General features: G+C 47.1%; 2 long non-coding RNA genes across 3 annotated transcripts; one reads left to right on the forward strand and one right to left on the reverse strand.

Annotated features, from left to right (window-relative positions):
- Positions 1-1,386: 1,386 nt before the first annotated feature.
- On the forward strand, positions 1,387-7,750 carry LOC147374757 (uncharacterized). Its single transcript, XR_015154262.1, has 2 exons — positions 1,387-2,335; positions 2,703-7,750. It is a non-coding gene; the product is annotated as an uncharacterized LOC147374757 (long non-coding RNA).
- LOC147374758 (uncharacterized) lies at positions 5,119-12,897 on the reverse strand. 2 transcript variants are annotated; one of them, XR_015154261.1, is made up of 3 exons: positions 12,455-12,896; positions 11,606-11,792; positions 5,119-5,976 (listed from the first exon to the last, which is right to left on the reverse strand). It is a non-coding gene; the product is annotated as an uncharacterized LOC147374758 (long non-coding RNA). The 2 variants fall into 2 exon arrangements; XR_015154260.1 differs by lacking the exon at positions 5,119-5,976 and adding an exon at positions 10,562-11,047 and having other exon boundaries at positions 12,455-12,897.
- Between the last annotated feature and the right edge of the window lie 5,457 nt (positions 12,898-18,354).

Here is an 18,354-nt window from a genome sequence, read left to right on the forward strand (position 1 = left end):
ATAAGCATGAGTAAAATTTTCTTATTGGACTTTAAAGATAAACAAATACTTTTAAAATCAGATGTTCCAAAATTCTACATTCATTCATGTTCTCACTTTAGTATCTTCAATCCTAAGCCTGTAATGAGTATTTTTACCTGACTCACCTGGAGAAATATCAGTAACCTCAGATACGCAGATGACACCACCCTTATGGCAGAAAGTGAAGAGGAACTAAAAAGCCTCTTGATGAAAGTGAAAGTGGAGAGTGAAAAAGTTGGCTTAAAGCTCAACATTCAGAAAATGAAGATCATGGCATCTGGTCCCATCACTTCATGGAAAATAGATGGGGAAACAGTGGAAACAGTGTCAGACTTTATTTTGGGGGGCTCCAAAATGATTGCAGATGGTGACTGCAGCCATGAAAGTAAAAGAGGCTTACTCCTTGGAAGGAAAGTTATAACCAACCTAGATAGCATGTTGAAAAGCAGAGACATTACTTTGCCAACAAAGGTCCGTGTAGTCAAGGCTACGGTTTTTCCAGTGGTCATGTATGGATGTGAGAGTTGGACTGTGAAGAAGGCTGAAGGCCGAAGAATTGATGCTTTTGAACTGTGGTGTTAGAGAAGACTCTTGAGAGTCCCTTGGACTGCAAGGAGATCCAAGCAGTCCATTCTGAAGAAGATCAGTCCTGGGTGTTCTTTGGAAGAAATGATGCTAAAGCTGAAACTCCAGTACTTTGGCCACCTCATGCAAAGAGTTGACTCATTGGAAAAGACTCTGATGCTGGGAGGGATTGGGGGCAGGAGGAGAAGGGGACAACAGAGGATGAGATGGCTGGATGGCATCACTGACTTGATGGACGTGAGTCTGAGTGATCTCTGGGAGTTGGTGATGGACAGGGAGGCCTGTCGTGCGGCAATTCATGGGATCGCAAAGAGTCGGACACGACTGAGCGACTGAACTGAACTGAACCTGATTCAAACTGAACCTGATTCTTTATCAATTGAGATAATATTTTATCATTGTTCAGTCACTCAGTCATGTCCAACTCTTTGCGACCCCATGGACTGCAGTACACCAGGCCCTCCTGTCCTTCACCAACTCCGAGAGATTATATTTATATACTTCATATGGATAGGAGGATAATCAGTTGACATAACTCTGGGGGGTGAATTGGTGGCGGGACTCCACAGACCCCTGGAATTTTGAACTCTCAACAGTTAGATCTCCTTTTACGGAAGTGTTAGCAGCCAATGGAGCAAGGTGTATATAGTGCCAGATTACAGGGCTGACAGCAGGGAAAAGACATTTTATTGATGGTAGAAAAGATCTGCCTTCTGACAAGCAGCCGCCTCTCACAGTGAGGCAAACCGGAAGTGCCTGCAGAGGCAGAGTCGCGTGTGCAGGGAGAGTGATGCTTCAGCCACATCCGTTATCAGCACAGCCATCAGAAAGGGGTCGTTCCTTGACCTGACTCCTGCTTCCTGTTTCTTTAACTCCCTGTGCTTCGGGGCTGCTCTGCTGAGTTGGACTCCCCTTTGCTTTTCCTAGATCTCCTTGGGGCCTTCTCACAACGCCCGGCAGCAGGCAGCAAGCAGCGGCACCATTGGGCAGGTCTGCTCCTGTAACTCCTCTGGCAGCCGTGCGGCTGGGACACCGCGCTGAGCGTCCACGGTCCCTTTAATGGGACCAGAGGTCAGAATGTGATGGGACCAGAGGTCGGAATGTGATGGGACCAGAGGTCGGAATGGGGAAGATGGAAGGGCTGCCTTTGCTTTCTTTCACTCCCAGGCCAGGAGCTCTTCACCTGAGGGATTTGGAGAGCCCAGGGAGCCTGTGGCCTCCCTGAAAGTGAAAGTGAAAGTGAAGTCTCTCAGTCGTGTCCGACTCTCTGCAACCCCGCGGGCTGTAGCCCACCAGGCTCCTCCGTCCATGGGATTCTCCAGGCAAGAATACTGGAGTGGGTTGCCATTTCCTTCTCCAGGGGATCTTCCCGACCCAGGGATTGAACCCAGGTCTCCCGCATTGCAGGCAGACACTTTAACCTCTGAGCCACCAGGGAAGCCCAAGTGATGCATAAAATGCGTCTGTGAACAAACTTTTGTTCAGATAAGAGTAAATGCCCTGGATTCACCCCTTCAGAATATTTTATCTTTGTTCCTAGTCTGTACAGATCCTGTGCTTTGAACCACAACACCGCTGCAGTGATTTCATCACACTTTCCCTGCTGCCAGTCCCTAGTAAACCCAGCTTTCAGAATCAAGAGAAGCTGATGGCTGACAAGGCTTAAAAACATCCTTTGAAGTTCCTAGAATCAAGAGCACCTGACTGTACTCTACTGGAACATTTTAAGGTACAGTAGTTTGCTTTTCGCTTGTGAGCAGCTAGGTCAAATTATTTCCAAACAAGAAAACCAAACTAAAGTCTATGTGCCTGACCAGGGTTACAGGACACAAACTACTTTAGGGCGGGTCCCAGGTCGACCTGAGATTCTGTCATTACCAGGAATCAAAGTAGCAAAGAGCATCTGTGACACAAACGCGAAAAGCGTTTTATTACTGGATAATTTGGGTTGGGACGGTTCCCTAGAGAAGAGAATGGCAACTCACTCCAGTCTTCTTGCCTGGAGAATTCCATGGGCAGAGGAGCCTGGCGGGCTACAGTCTAAGGGATCCCAAAGAGTCGGACAGGACTGAGTGACTTTCACTTTCTTTTTTCAGTTTGGATCTATGGAGAGGAAAAGTTTTTTCTGTGGATATTTGTAAATGCTTCCTGCAGATCGAGTTATATGGCTTTGTGTTCTTCTGAAATTGCTCCCATGACATTGATCGGGACTTCATACACTTAAGTACCAAATTACTCTGTTTTCTGTGCAATGGTGGTAAAACAACTTAAAAGCAAGTAAACAAGCCAAAGCCCGTGAATTGTGCTTCAAACAGGCTGAAAGTGCCACCTACTGTCCAATCTGTAGAGGTGCCCGAGGAATGTAGTCTGAGCATTATGGACTGAGAGCCACAGGAACTAGGATAATAAGGTAAGTTAGACTCACATCAGAGAAGGCAATGGCACCCCACTCCAGTACTATTGCCTGGAAAATCCCATGGATGGAGGAGCCTGGAAGGCTGCAGTCCATGGGATCACTAAGAGTTGGACACGACTGAGCGACTTCACTTTCACTTTTCACTTTCATGCATTGGAGAAGGAAATGGCAACGCACTCCAGTGTTCTTGCCTGGAGAATCCCAGGGACGGGGGAGCCTGGTGGGCTGTCGTCTATGGGGTCACATAGAGTCAGACACGACTGAAGCGACTTAGTAGTAGTAGTAGTAGACTCACATCTAACTATACTTTCTACTTATATGCTATTTATAAGGAGTTATGTAGTTATATTTACGCTCTCTCCTGAGCATTCTCAATCTTTGGTTACGGAAAGTAAGATATTGAAAATCACTGAACCGTGGCAGACATAAGAAACAGTATCAGGCTATCATGTGCTTTCCACGGGTCCCGATTATCCCACACCAAAATGCCTTGAGAGTTCTGGAGCAAAAATGCTCTTTGCCACTTTTATTCCTAGGAACGACTGAGGCCCAGAGCTCCCTGAGTGGCCCCTCCTGAGGGGACTTGACTGTATTTATTTTACATGTTTAAGAGATGACAGCAAAAGAGAAAGCTCTAAAATGGCAAAAGCTTTCAGGTACACCAAAAAGGTGGTTTTTAATGTTGGTTTGAGTGTTTTGTTTTCAGTGGAACAATCCATAATAGAACGGGCCAAAATAAGTTTAGAGAATACAGTGTAAATTTTCTACCTCTGAGAGATACTATTTAAAACATGTTTTTACTAGGGGCCTGGCATAAATTCAGACTTGCCTTGGACAGGTGACTGACTTCCAGGCTGCCTTAAACCCAGCCAGTGTTCAGGGAATGACCCAGTGACTGGAGGGGACAGCAGCGTGCAGCCAGAGTTTCACTGTTTGTGCTGCTCGTGTGCTCTTTCTGTCTCTAGCCCTTCAGCAGATATTCACTCTTTTCTACGCAGCTTATCATTTGCTTGACTCTGAAATACATTGGTTCGGTTTTTATGATAAGCTGGTTCTGTACAATCATATGTAAAGTGTTTATTTAAATACAAAGAATATACACTCTTGTTCAAGTTCTTCCTGAGTTAAAAGTACACACACACACAAAAACTGGATAATTTAGAGTATAAGTAGAATTTCTTTCATCCTTATCAAAGTATCTGTGGTTCATTTGTATATATTCCTCCAGTTTTTTTAAAAAATTTTTTTCAAATATATATTTATTTACACACAGATAATATAGGTTCATTTTTAGTTTTACAACTTGCTTTTGTCATGTAATAGTATGACTTTGAGGTGTCACCATTTCCTGTTTGGGGGTTTTCCAGTGGTTTTCAATAGGAATATAAAAATCTTTCTTTAGAACAACATGATTCTGCTATAAGCAAACTAGGTTCATCTAGCATCCATATTCAGGGAAATTCAGAAATGGCTTTAGTTGCCCTGCGCATCCCACCATCAGGAAGGGAGGAAACTGCGAGCAAGGAAAGTCTCAGCAATGAACACCAGGCACCCCGTTAACCCAGCGCTAAAGGAGGAGGGCGGGGCGAGGACAGCTCACGGGCTGCAGGGAAGGTCTTGGGATGCCTGTGTCTCCAGCCTGGCCGGTAGCAGCCCAGAGATTCCAGGAAAGAGAGACGGTAGGAGAACAGTGGAGGGCAGGAAACGGGCCTCCTGGCGGCAAAGCACACAGGTCGCAGCAAACCTGGGGAGGACTAGCGGGTCTGTGGAGGAGCCAGCGGAGAGACACCCGGAGGAGGCTCCCTCCCGCTCACCCCACCCCAGAAGGTGCCCATGGGCCGGGTGCGGGGTCCAATCCGCTCCCCTCACTAAGACTGTACACTTCAGCCTGGTCTCGGGAACACACTTCTTGTTTCACTTGAGTGATTAAATATGCCTCCCCTGTAATTTCAGGTTGGGTCTTCTCTGCCTGCCTTCCCCTCACTTTTCACTCTGGCCTCAGTCTTCATTTCTTTCTGGCAAACAAAATATGATCAGAAGGCAGAGTTGACTGCATAAAAGGCAAAGGTCTGCCTCTGAGGAGTAATATATACTCATATTGTTACTTTAGTTTATTTGTATTTATTAATTTAATTTATTATAACATCAGTCAGTTCAGTTCAGTTCACTTCAGTCGCTCAGCCATGTCAGACTCTTTGCGACCCCGTGAATCGCAGCACGCCAAGCCTCCCAGTCCATCACCAACTCCTGGAGTTCACTCAGACTCATGTCTATCGAGTCAGTGATGCCATCCAGCCATCTTATCCTCTGTTGTCCCCTTCTCCTCCTGCCCCCAATCCCTCCCAGCATCAGAGTCTTTTCCAATGAGTCAACTCTTCGCATGAGGTGGCCAAAGTACTGGAGTTTCAGCTTTAGCATCATTCCTTCCAAAGAAATCCCAGGGCTGATCTCCTCTATAATGGATCCTCTTGCAGCCCAAGGGACTCTCAAGAGTCTTCTCCAACACCACCAAGTTCAAAAGCATCAATTCTTCGGCGCTCAGCCTTCTTCACTGTCCAACTCTCACATCCATACATGACCACAGGAAGAACCATAGCCTTGACTAGACAAACCTTTGTTGGCAAAGTAATGTCTCTGCTTTTCAATGTGCTATCTAGGTTGGTCATAACTTTTCTTCCAAGGAGTAAGCATCTTTTAATTTCATGGCTGCAGTCACCATCTGCAGTAATTTTGGAGCCCCAAAAAGTAAAGTCTGATACTGTTTCCCCATCTATATCCCATGAAGTGATGGGACCAGATGCCATGATCTTTGTTTTCTGAATGTTGAGCTTTAAGCCAACTTTTTCACTCTCCTCTTTCACCTTCACCAAGAGGCTTTTTAGTTCCTCTTCACTTTCTGCCATAAGGGTGGTGTCATCTGCATATCTGAGGTTATTGATATTTCTCCCTGCATTCTGGAAGGCAATGACAAAGAATGCTCAAACTACTGCACAATTGCACTCATCTCACACGCTAGTAACTGCTGCTGCTGCTGAGTCACTTCAGTCGTGTCCTACTCTGTGTGACCCCATAGACGGCAGCCCACCAGGCTCCCCCATCCCTGGATTCTCCAGGCAAGAACACTGGAGTGGGTTGCCATTTCCTTCTCCAATGCATGAAAGTGAAAAGTGAAAGTGAAGTCTCTCAGTCATGTCTGACTCTTAGTGACTCCATGGACTGCAGCCTACCAGGCTCTCCATTCATGAGATTTTCCAGGCAAGAGTATTAGAGTGGGGTGCCATCGCCTTCTCTGACACGATAGTAAAGTAATGCTCAAAATTCTCCAAGCCAGGCTGCAGCAATATGTGAACCGTGAACTTCCAGATGTTCAAGCTGGCTTTAGAAAAGGCAGAGGAATCAGAGACCAAATTGCCAATATCCACTGGATCATCAAAAAAGCAAGAGAGTTCCAGAAAAACATCTATTTCTGCTTTATTGACTATGCCAAATCTTTTGACTGTATGGATCACAATAAACTGTGGAAAATTCTGAAAGAGATGGGAATACCAGACCACCTGACCTGCCTTTTGAGAAATTTGTATGCAGGTCAGGAAGCAACAGTTAGAACTGGACATGGAACAACAGACTGGTTCCAAATAAGAAAAGGAGTACGTTAAAGCTGTATATCATCACTCTGCTTATTTATTTAACTTATTATAACATAATACTACATAAACATATGCATCGCCAAGTCACTTCAGTCATGTCTGACTCTGTGTGACCCCATAGATGGCAGCCCACCAGGCTCCCCCGTCCCTGGGATTCTCCAGGCAAGAACACTGGAGTGGGTTGCCATTTCCTTCTCCAGTGCATGAAAGTGGAAAGTGAAAGTGAAGTTGCTCAGTCGTGTCGGACTCTAGTGACCCCATGTATCGCAGCCTACCAGGCTCCTCCATCCATGGGATTTTCCAGGCAAAAGTACTGGAGTGGGGTGCCATTGCCTTCTCCAAAAAATATGCATATATAATGTAAATAAATATAAAATGTTATGTACTATTATTATTTTAATATAATATTTATATATCAATGACATATGTTAATATTAATAATATATAGGCTGATTTAGTTAATGACACCCCTGGTGAGAAGACTAATGTAGACTAAAGAAGTCAGAAAAACACAGAAATTTTAAGATCTTTGCAAAAACTCCATGCTCATGATGTAAATGGCGAGACGTGCATGAAGGTTCTTGGCCAGGGCTCCTCACAGGCTTCTCCAGGCCCCTGTTATGGTCAGCAGCGAGAGAGGGACTGAGGGTCCAGGCAAAGCCCCCAGGCCGAGGCCGGGCTGAGCCCCCCACCAGTCTCCTTCCTTCTGTCACCATGCATCACCTTCTCACTTACACTAGTGTAAACGAGTGTTATCACTTCTCCCATAGAATGAAGGGTGTATGTTGCAGGAGAGCTGGAGTGAGCTCACTGGTGACACAAATCTTAAAACTATAGGGAGAGGTAGTTTGAGGGAGAAGACAGATAAGTAGACTTATGTGCCCTGGCTTTAGACTGTAGGGTGAAATTTATGATATTAAAACTGGTTAGCCTTTAGCTTGTATTTTTATCAGTGCCTGTATTAAACAATTGATGAGTCACCTAAATATCATAGGTTCTAAATCATAAACTAGGACTTTAAAATACTGTAGTTTTCTGTATTGACAAAATGCGCTTTTGAAGCCAATGTTCAGATCATCCAGTGTCTTCTTTTGGTGAGTGTTTGGTCACATGTTGTTCTCTTTTTTTTTTTTTTTGTATTTTTTTACTTTGTATTTGGGGTATAGCCGGTTAACAAACAGTGTTGTGACAGTTTCAAGTGACACCAAGGGGAACAGTTCACCCACACACACACATGCGTCCTTTCTCCCCCAAACTCCCCTCCCTTCGAGGCTGCTCCCTAGCATTGACATCCATGTGTCAAACAGGGAGTCCTTGTTGATTCCTAACCAAAGCGGACATTTGTTGCATCATCAGAGACTCTGTCAGAATCTTTCCCAGAGGTTAGTGAGGAGTTTCCTGGAAAACACTCAGTCTACCCCCTGTTGCCAGAGGAAGAGTGTTTATATACGGGTGTTAGTTTTGGGAGAATTTGGTGAACTGGACCAGCTCGTACAGAGATGGAAACAGCTTGTCACCATCAACACTGTCACCATTCCCCAGTAGGTTCAGCCTCCCCCGAATGCGCCCTGAGTCCTGATCCCTGAGCAGGCCAAGCCCGCTCTCAGCCCCCAGCACCTCCTCCCGCAGGGCTGCGGCCCGCAGAAGAGGGAGGGACTGACCGCTCGTCCCCTCCTCCCCCTACTCATAGGCCTGCATGAGCCAGCTCCCTGCTCTGGTTGAAGGAGGAAGAAGGCCCAGCAGCAGCCCCAGAGGAAGACCACAGAGGACCCTCCATTCCCAGGAGTGCAGCCTCATCGTACAGGGCCGAGGAGACACGGGGGCAGGAGTAGCCTCAGTGCTGGACACTGTGGGAGCTTGTCTGCTGAACAGACTCAGGGACTGCCTGTTGGCCATGGGATCTGAGGAACAAGAGAGATTTGGATGGACTGGGGCTAGCTGGGAGGGTTTGCCATGGTCTAAAGCACAGGCTGTGTCTCTCTGGGCTGAAAATATTAACCACTGAGCACTAGCTCCCACCAAAAGAGGGTATTGGTTAGAGGTGTCCTGAGATGTAAGAGCTTCTTAGGGAGACAAGAGGAGATACTAGGAGGATGTGAAATGCCTTGTAGAGCCTGAACCATGCGCCCAGCCTTCTGTTTTGGAAGGTAGCAGTTTCTTATGCATGTTCCTGGTTGCTCAGATGGTAAAGAATACACCTGTAATGTAGGAGACCTGGGATCCATCTCTGAGTCGAGAAGATCCCCTGGAGAAGGAAAAGACAACCCACTCCAGTATTCTTACCTGGAAAATCCCATGGACAAAGGAGCCTGGTGGGCTACTGTCCATGGAGTCTCAGGGACATGATTGAGAGACTAATACCCTTTCAGGTGAGGGCAGCTGGTTTGCTTGGGCCTGATCAGGGAGGGGCACAGGTGAGTGTGGCTTCTGACAAGTGAAAGAGTCTTTGGGTCTAGAAAAGGAAACAGCAGTCTCAGAGGCCCTTGCTAAGTGATCTAACTTTGGGAAAACAAAACCAAACTTTAGGTCCCGCCCTGATGCTCCAGGCTGGTTGCATCTACCTGGGACTTATCACCCCTTGTCCAGAGGATTTATCACCCACTGCCCAACTACACACGCCATCTGAACTAAAGAATACCCAAAACATCCTGCCTGACTAACGTTTCCCTTATCGCTTCCACAAACCTCCCTTTAAATATGAAGCCTCCCTGATCCCTCTCAGGCTCAGCCTGGTCCTTAGGCTGACTGCCAACCCTCCTTGCCTGAATAAAGGTAAACTACTTCCATTGAGGTCATCTCTCCTTTTCTGCCTCAGCCCAATCTATACCTTACAACCAGCACTGTCCGAGAGAAGAGGGCAAACAGGTGCCCCCAGGGAGTCAAGACACAGGCTGCTTAGTTAGCAAGACAGCTGTGAGGGGTGGAGTGGGCACCACGCGGGGCCTCTCCTGCTGTCCCCGGGTACCCTGCAGTTCCAAGCTTTGGCCTGAAAGGGTCATAGAGAAGGACCCTTTGTATTCTACCTATTACGAGTTAACCACTAAAGGAATGTTGCCTATAAGCTTGTACATAAAGTCCCATCTCTGGGAGCCCTGCCTCCCAGGTAATGAGCACCCAGCTAAAATAATAACTTTGTTTAGCTCACAGGAAATTTCCTGACCAGGGTCACCTATGAATCACAACAGGGAGGCAGACATTAATACATCCCCTCTGGAGCCTGATCAGAATGAGGAAATATTTGACTTTCCTCCCCCACCACCTTTGAGAATTAAGATAAAAGAAGCCTGAATTCTAACTCAGGCAAGATGGGTCCTGGGACAAGAGTCCTCGGTTTCTGAATAAAATCACTGTTCTTTGCCCCAAGAACTCATCTCTCAATTTATTGGCCTGTCGTGAGGTGAGCAGGACAAGCTTGGACTCAGTTACAGAAGAGCTGACAGTCTTGCTTTTGGGGGGGAAGATTTCCATTTTCATTCATTTCGTCATTCATCATGTATTTGAGTCCTGCTCAGAGCCAGGCCCTGCCGAACTCACCCTTGGAGACCCAGCTCAGACCTCACTGGGTCCACGATGCCTTCCTTGATCCCATGCTCTGCCCGCACCATTTTCTGCCTCACCCAGGACCCCTCAAGTCTTTACGCACACTGCGATGAGCTCTCCAGCTTGTGAGCCCTGTGAAGACCTCAAACAGATGCAGAATGGGGCTCAGCAAATGTGATGATGACCAATAATCAAATCAATGAGCTGGTCAAACACAAACCAGGCTTAGGTCACATTCACCAAAGGTCATCTTTTCTCCCTCCTTCCAGAGCCAGAGTTTCAGGGGGACCTTTACCAGGAGCCCAGGGATCTTCTCTGACACTAACCTCATCCAAAACGTTAACAGTCTGGGTGAATTTTATTTTCAATTTTATTTCTTTTTACACTTGAAGTCACTTCGTGACTATTCCACTGAACACTGAGTAACTTAATGATCACTTCTGTTGTGTCTGGCCAAGAAAGCCCAATACGGGGGTAGGATGCTGCGGAGGAGAAGGTCAGGGGAGGGGGGGATGTGAAACAGCAGAGGCAGGTGGCACCCACCCCGTCCTCACTGCCCCACCCCGGGGGTAGGATGCTGAGGAGGAGAAGGTCAGGGGAGTTGGGGGAGGGGGACAGCAGAGGCAGGTGGCACCCACCCCGTCCTCACTGCCCCACCCCGGGGGTAGGATGCTGAGGAGGAGAAGGTCAGGGGAGTTGGGGGAGGGGGACAGCAGAGGCAGGCGGCCCCCACCCTGTCCTCACTGCCCCACCCCACCCCCTTTGTACTTAACCAACCTGACTGTGATTACCGGGGTCCAGATGTCTCCTTGCTACATGTTCTGTCCTTTAGAGCTGGCTATAGAGGTCACAAGAAAAACCTAAGTTCTGGGGCCCCTGAGTGATCCAGGAGCAGTCACCTGTGCCTTCAGAGGGTCAGTTTCTGGCCCACAGTGATGCTTTCCCAGAGTCGGGCATGAATTGGTGGCCGGCCCTGCTCACCATGAGACGCTGCAGCTCTTGCTGTGCCCTGAAACCCCTCCCTGCAGCCTGGCTGTGTTCAGGGAACACCTGGACAAAACAGGCATGAGCGAGTAGGAGAGAGTGGGCACTTCAGGGGCAGAAGAGATACAGAGAAACTGGATTTCATTCTGGCCACTTCCAACTGGTCCCAGCCCAATGCCACTTGTCATACACCCTGAGTGGACACGATCTCCTGGGAGCTCAGAAGACTCTCCTGAGAGCTGGGATGTGGCACTGTGGAAGATGGGGCTGGGATAGCCCCCACATGAGGCTGGGGCTCTGGGGCTGTGAAGCTGGCCCGGGGAGTGGCGCTGGGCCTGGCAGGTTTGCACTGTGGACTGTCAGGTGTCTGGCTAAAGCTGCTGGCATCTGTGGTCACACCTCCCTCACCCACCTGACCGTTTCTGATCCCAGCAGTTGAGCAGGGCTGATCTGGTAGGCACGCGACTGAGTCAGCATGGCCAGCTCCTCTGCCCGCTTCTGCTTTCCTCTCTCCTGGTCTCTCTCCTTCACCACCTCTGCCCCCGCCATGTAGTTCTCTTCTTACGCTGCTGTGGGGAGGCCCGCGTGGAGTCCTGGTCCTGTGGGTGGCACAGAGGGTCCGGAGAAGGGGTGTCATGGCTGGGCTGGTTGCTCTGTGCTCACCGGTGGCTCAGGGCCGGTGAGGCAAAGAGGCTCCCTGCACAAAGACGGTTCCTAGTGACGTGGGCTGAGTGACAATGGTAATTTTATATTCTGTGAGTTTTTCACAATTAAAAAGAAAAGAATTCCTGTGTGTGTGTGTGTATTATAATGACCTAGAAAGGAAAATTCTGAAGTCAAATAGAGCAATGAATCATGTGCTAAACATAGATGAGTCTCAAAGACATAGCACCAAGTGTAAGAAACCAGCATACGTGGCCACAGTTGTACAAATCCACGTACTTTAAATATGCAGAATAGGCAAATCATTAGGGTCACAAAACACACAGACAATTGCCAAAAGCTGGGGGAAGGTGGAAGGGGAAGTGCCTGTTTGGTGGGTAGTGGCTTTCTCTGTGAGGAGACGAAGTGCTCTGATTTAGATAGCGGTGATAGCGGCACAGCTTTGCACACAGATGATGAATCATTTGGAGAAGGAAATGGCAATCCATTCCAGTGAGTTGTACATTTTACAGAGTAAATAAAGGATTGTGTTTTTTTTTTTTTTTTAAAGAATTCAAACAAAAAATACATCTTATCCTGAGTTTTGTTTGGTTCTCACCCTTCTAACGTCTGTAGGCAAACATCTGGACAGGGATGAGGATTCAGGTTTCCTCCTTCAGGGACTGACTTCTCTGAGCTTCCCTTCATCACCAAACAATGAGGATCCTCAGCCTCTGCAGGAGCTGCTCTCCATGTTCCTACCTCCCCTCTCCTTCTCCTCCCCCTGCTCTGACAGGCTTCCTCCCTCCAGCTCCGCCTCCTGAGTTCAGTCTGGGCTCCTCTCACCAGCGCTCTTGCTGGGCTCCTGACCCCCCTCTGACTGCAGCCTCTCCGCCCTCCTGTTTGCTTTCTCCCTGTGATACCTGATGTGCTTTAACTGCAGTTCTGAACATGTGCGTTCTCTACTCACAGCATCTGAGTGGCTCCCACTTCCCAGGAAGGATAGTGGCATCCCAGGCCAAGCTCTAAATGCCTTTCACTCTCTCTTCCCTGCCCCCTGCCTCTGCCAGCCCTCACCCCCTGCCTCCACCCCGCAGTCCACACCCCCTTTGACATCATGCAGGAGTTGAGATGAACGCTCTGCCTTCACATCTGCCTTTATGGGGAAATGTGCTCTCTGTTGCACCCACCACTGGCCCCGGCTCTGGATTCCTGGCTGCTGAACTGCATTCCTCCGAGACCTTGGCTTGAAAACCATCTGCTCTGCTGATTTTCCTGACTCCCTCAGGCTGTGTCGTAACTCCTTGTCTTTCTTCTGGTCCTGTGTGCCTTTTCTTGGTGAGCACATGCCACATGGTGGGGCACTTCCATCTTGTCTGATGCCCCTCTTAGGCCCAGGGCTTCCTGAGGACAGGAATCCAGGCCCCACGACTCTCCACGACTCTCTCAGGCCCCGAGGTGCTCACTGCTCACCTGCACGGTGACTGAAGGCTGTGGCCCCCCCGTCAGGCTTGCAGGGCCGTCTGGCTCTCATCTCAGGCACTGTCCGTGCTGTGGGGGAGCAGCTTTCACTCCAAGAAAGCCCCCCGCGCTCTTGTTGCAGAGACAGGCTCTGGGAGGCCCGGGCGTCAGGGGTTGCGGCTCCGGGCTCTACAGGAGCAATGGTCGTGGTGCGCGGACTTAGCTGCTCCACGGCGTGTGGGATCTTTCTGGATCGAACCTGTGTCTCTTGCGTTGGCAGGCAGATTCTTTACCACTGAGTCAGCAGGGATGCCTGAGATTACACATTTCTGATTTCTGCCAATATTGCTGAGGCCCAAGGACCGTTGAAGAATCAAGAAACACCCAAGAGCAGCCGGGCCGCTCGTCTTACACACGTGGAAGCCGACACCAGCAGAGCGCACAGACGGTGTCCCTCGGCCCGTGGCGCACCTCAGTCCGGGGCCCTCACTCCACGTCCAGGGTCTCTCCTGAGCCAACTGCTTCCTCCCCCAGGTCAGAGGAGAGCACCGGGACCCACGCCAGGCCTCTCAGGGTCTCTGAGCCCCGGGAAGCATGTCTGAGGGTCTGGGGGTCAGACAAAGCCTTCATCAGAGGGGCTGAGAGGCACAGGAGCTCGGCAGGCTCCTCTCCTGTGGCCCAGCTGTGTCTTCTGCAGGCTCACTTTCTATTCCTCACGGTGACCAAAAATGTATAGCTTCCCAAGGAGGTCCCTTCCATATTGTAACAAGTGTAGTAAAGGGTCCTTCCTGTCATTGTATATTTTATTTGCCACCAGAGCTTTGAACAAGCAGTGACACACTCCGTCAAGCCCTCATGTAATTGTAGACACTTCCAAGAAGGGTTCAAGATAAAACTTAAAAAAAAAAAAAAGCTCCTAGGCAATTGAACCATTTGAGCTGTGACATAAAATCATTTCCTTTAATCTAGTTTATTCATTGTGGATAGCACTTCAAAATAATACTTTATTTTTAAATTTTTTAATTATTATTATTATTATTTACTTTACAATATTGTATTGGTTTTGCCCTACATCAACAGGCATCTGCCACGGGTGTACACATGTTCCCCATCCTGAACCCGCCTCCCACCTCCCTCCCCATACCATCCCTCTGGGTCATCCCAGTGCACCAGCCCCAAGCTTCCTGTATCCTGCACCAAACCTGGACTGGTGATTTGTTTCTTATATGATATTATACATGTTTTAATGCCATTCTCCCAAATCATCCCCCTCTCCCTCTCCCACAGAGTCCAAAAGACTGCTCTATACATCTGTGTCTCTTTTGCTATCTTGCATACAGGGTTGTCATTACCATCTTTCTAAATTCCATATATATGCATTAGTATACTGTATTGGTGTTTTTCTTTCTGGCTTACATCACTCTGTATAATAGGCTGCAATTTCATCCACCTCATTAGAACTGATTCAAATGTATTCTTTTTAATGGCTGAGTAATACTCCATTGTGTATATAATACTTTAAAAGTCATCATGGTCTTTTTGCCTTTATTTCTGAAGGTCTTTGCTGGTGAGCCCCATTTGTCTGAGGAGATCGGTATATGAACATGAAACAGCATCATTTCCAGTCTGATGAAACTTGCCATTTTCCTCTTCTCTACAAGGGAAACACCACCTCGGCTCACCCCACAGCTATTTCACAGTGTCAGGAATAGAGGCCAAAAAAGCCCCTGTGCTGTACTCATAAGTGTAACTGGATCCCTTATAAACCAGCCCAGCTAATCTCCACCCTCAGGAGCTTTAACACCTTGCTACTCAAAGTGCAGCCAGGGATCTGCAGGAATTGGCATTTCCTGGGAGCTTGTGAGAAATGTGGAGACCCAGGCCTATCCCATCTGCTGCATCCAAGGCTGTAAGTATCCTTTACATCACTGAGAGGAAGGGAGACTGCAGACCCTGAGGCAAAGCTCAGTGCTTCATCTTTCTCAGCAATTGTGAGAGCACATATCGTCCTTCCACCATTTCTTTTTTTTAACTGATGCATAGTTGACATATCCCTTCATATTCATTTTGGATGAGCAACATTAAGACTCAATATCTGTATGTACTGTGAAATCATCACCATGATGAGTCCATCTCACGTCCATTGTCTCACATTGTTACATCTTGTGTGTGTGGTGAGGACTTTTTAGACCCACTCTTTTAGCAACTTTCAAATATACAAAATAATTTATAAAATAGTATCATTAGCTGTAGCTGCCATGCTGCACATGATGATCCCATGAGTGACTTTTCTGTAATTGGGAATTTGTGCCTGTTGACCACCTTCACCTACTTCCCACCCCCACAGCCCACCTTCTGCAAACACCAAGCTGTGCCCTGGATTGAGGACCTTGGTGCTTTACTTTTTATTTTATATATTTATTTTTTTAAGATGCCACATGTAAGTGAGCTCACCCTTTTTCTGTGCACCTGTAGGACTAGTGCAGATCTTAGTAGGTCCTGGATCTGTTACCCTCTCAACATTCCATGTGGAATCTTGGGCTGCTGTGTAAGAATGATCATTCAGTGGATGGTAAACTCGGTAAGATGGGAATGTGATCTCCTCCCACCGCCTGTCATGGGGCAGATTCTCCCAGCCCTGGTGTCTGGCTCTGGGGCACTTCCACTCCACATCAGTAAAGTGTGTGGTCATTCAATAATCACTCTGTTTCCAACAATCGTGATAATGGACATCATGTTTGATAAACTCTTCATTAATTACAGCAACTGCTGTTTGGAAACACAAGTCCAGGCTTGAATGTCTCCCTTTGAAATATCAAACATCTGGCAAGAAAACAACTCCCTAGGAGACTTTCCCCAGATTTTAGTCACAGAGTCAGCAAACTATGAAAACTTCACATGTTCTATAGGCCTTTACAGAAGGTTGCTTTTACATTAATTAAACCACAGGAGTGGGTTTGAACCTGCCCTAATCCTAGATGATGCAGAGCTGACTTCTGTAACTCAGGAAACATTAATTATGCTCTTGGAATCTATGGACAGATAGGAATGAGAATTCACTCTTATAAAAAGCCGCAAACAAAGATCTTAACCCTTTCTCAAATTTTAATTGCAGGTATGGCTGGCAGAGTCTTGCCCCGTATATTTCCCATTTCAGAGATTGTTAAAAGCTTTTAATAAAGTGAAATTCCCATGGGGAGGACCCCTTGTGTTTCTAGAGTACAAGTTTCAACCTGCTTGATTAGTACCCCCAGAGGGACCTGGGGTGAGGGAATTAAATCCAGTTGATCATAAATCACTTTCCAGTGTCAGTATTTACTGGAAGATAAAGACTGCCATAAGTTACCTTCTCCGTTGTCCAAGCATGGCTAGTTCCTAGACCTTCAGAGATAACACTTGGTTCTTTGGCTACAGTGCTTTAGTACCCAGGAAACTGTGGCCAAGTGCATGACTATGTGATTTTGGTGGCTGTTCTCTGACCTGTGTAACTGGAGAAAGATCACAGAAATTATGCAGATTATTGTATGTGTGTACCAAGCAGCTGTCACTTTTAACTCTTTCATCCACAGCCTAATCTTGAATCTCAAGTTCAGTACAATGAATGTTCAACCAAATATCTAGAAGCAAATGGAACAGGCTGGGGGTAAGCCTAAAGATTAATACACGTCAGAGCTGATGTATGTTAACGATTACCTCGTCCAGTCTCCAAATCCTCGGAAGATATGTGGCATCTCCAGATCATCGCAGAGCCAGGCCCCTTCCAGCACACCTCCGTCACTCATCCTTCAACCATCCATTCAACAGTGACCGAGAATCAACTCGTGTCAGGAGCCAAGAAAGAACCGTGAGCAAGACACAGCCCTGCCCTCACAGATGAGCAAACCACAGCCCTGCTCTCGCAGAGTTTTCAGCCCAGGAGGAGATTACATGAGAACTGACAATCTGATGAATGTTACAGAGGGTGAATGCAGGTGCTCTGGGAGCTGATGCAAGGGTTAGGGAAGACTCCTCTGAACAAGGAGTATTGGACATCAAGATGAAATGATGGGGAGCTGGTGGAACAGGGGTAGGGAGAAGAGCTCCCCAGGCAGGAGGAACAGCACATATAAAGCAATGACTCGGGGGAAACGTATGGTGCCAGGCACTAAAAGAAGTCCAGGGTGGTGGGGAGATTAGAGTGAGGAGGAACACTGGGGTTATTCATGGAAGGTCCTGGAATCTTGGTTCTGGTGATCTTTCAATAGAAACTCTTCAAGCCAGGAGGGAATGGAAAGACATACTTAAAGTGATGAAAGAAAATAACCTACAGCCCAGATTACTGTATCCAGCAAGGATCTCATTCAAATATGAAGGAGAAATCAAAAGCTTTACAGACAAGCAAAAGCTGAGAGAATTCAGCACCACCAAACCAGCTCTCCTACAAATACTAAAGGATATTCTCTAGACAGGAAACACAAAAAGGGTGTATAAACTCGAACCCAAAACAATAAAGTAAATGGCAACAGTATCATACTTATCAATAATTACCTTAAACGTAAATGGGTTGAATGCCCCAACCAAAAGACAAAGACTGGCTGAATGGATACAAAAACAAGACCCCTATATATGTTGTCTACAAGAGACCCACCTCAAAACAGGGGACACATACAGACTGAAAGTGAAGGGCTGGAAAAAGATATTCCATGCAAATAGAGACCAAAAGAAAGCAGGAGTAGCAATACTCATATCAGATAAAACAGACTTTAAAAGAAAGGCTGTGAAAAGAGACAAAGAAGGTCACTACATAATGATCAAAGGATCAATCCAAGAAGAAGATATAACAATTATAAATATATATGCACCCAATATAGGAGCACTGCAATATGTAAGACAAATGCTAACAAGTATGAAAGGGGAAATTAACAATAACACAATAATAGTGAGAGACTTTAATACCCCACTCACACCTACGGATAGATCAACTAAACAGAAAATTAACAGGGAAACACAAACTTTAAATGATACAATCGACCAGTTAGACCCAATTGACATCTATAGGACATTTCACCCCAAAACAAT

Source organism: Bos grunniens, chromosome 3, assembly GCF_055505025.1.
Source record: "Bos grunniens cultivar Pamir isolate PY7600 chromosome 3, Bosgru_T2T1.0, whole genome shotgun sequence".
NCBI lineage: Eukaryota > Metazoa > Chordata > Mammalia > Artiodactyla > Bovidae > Bos > Bos grunniens.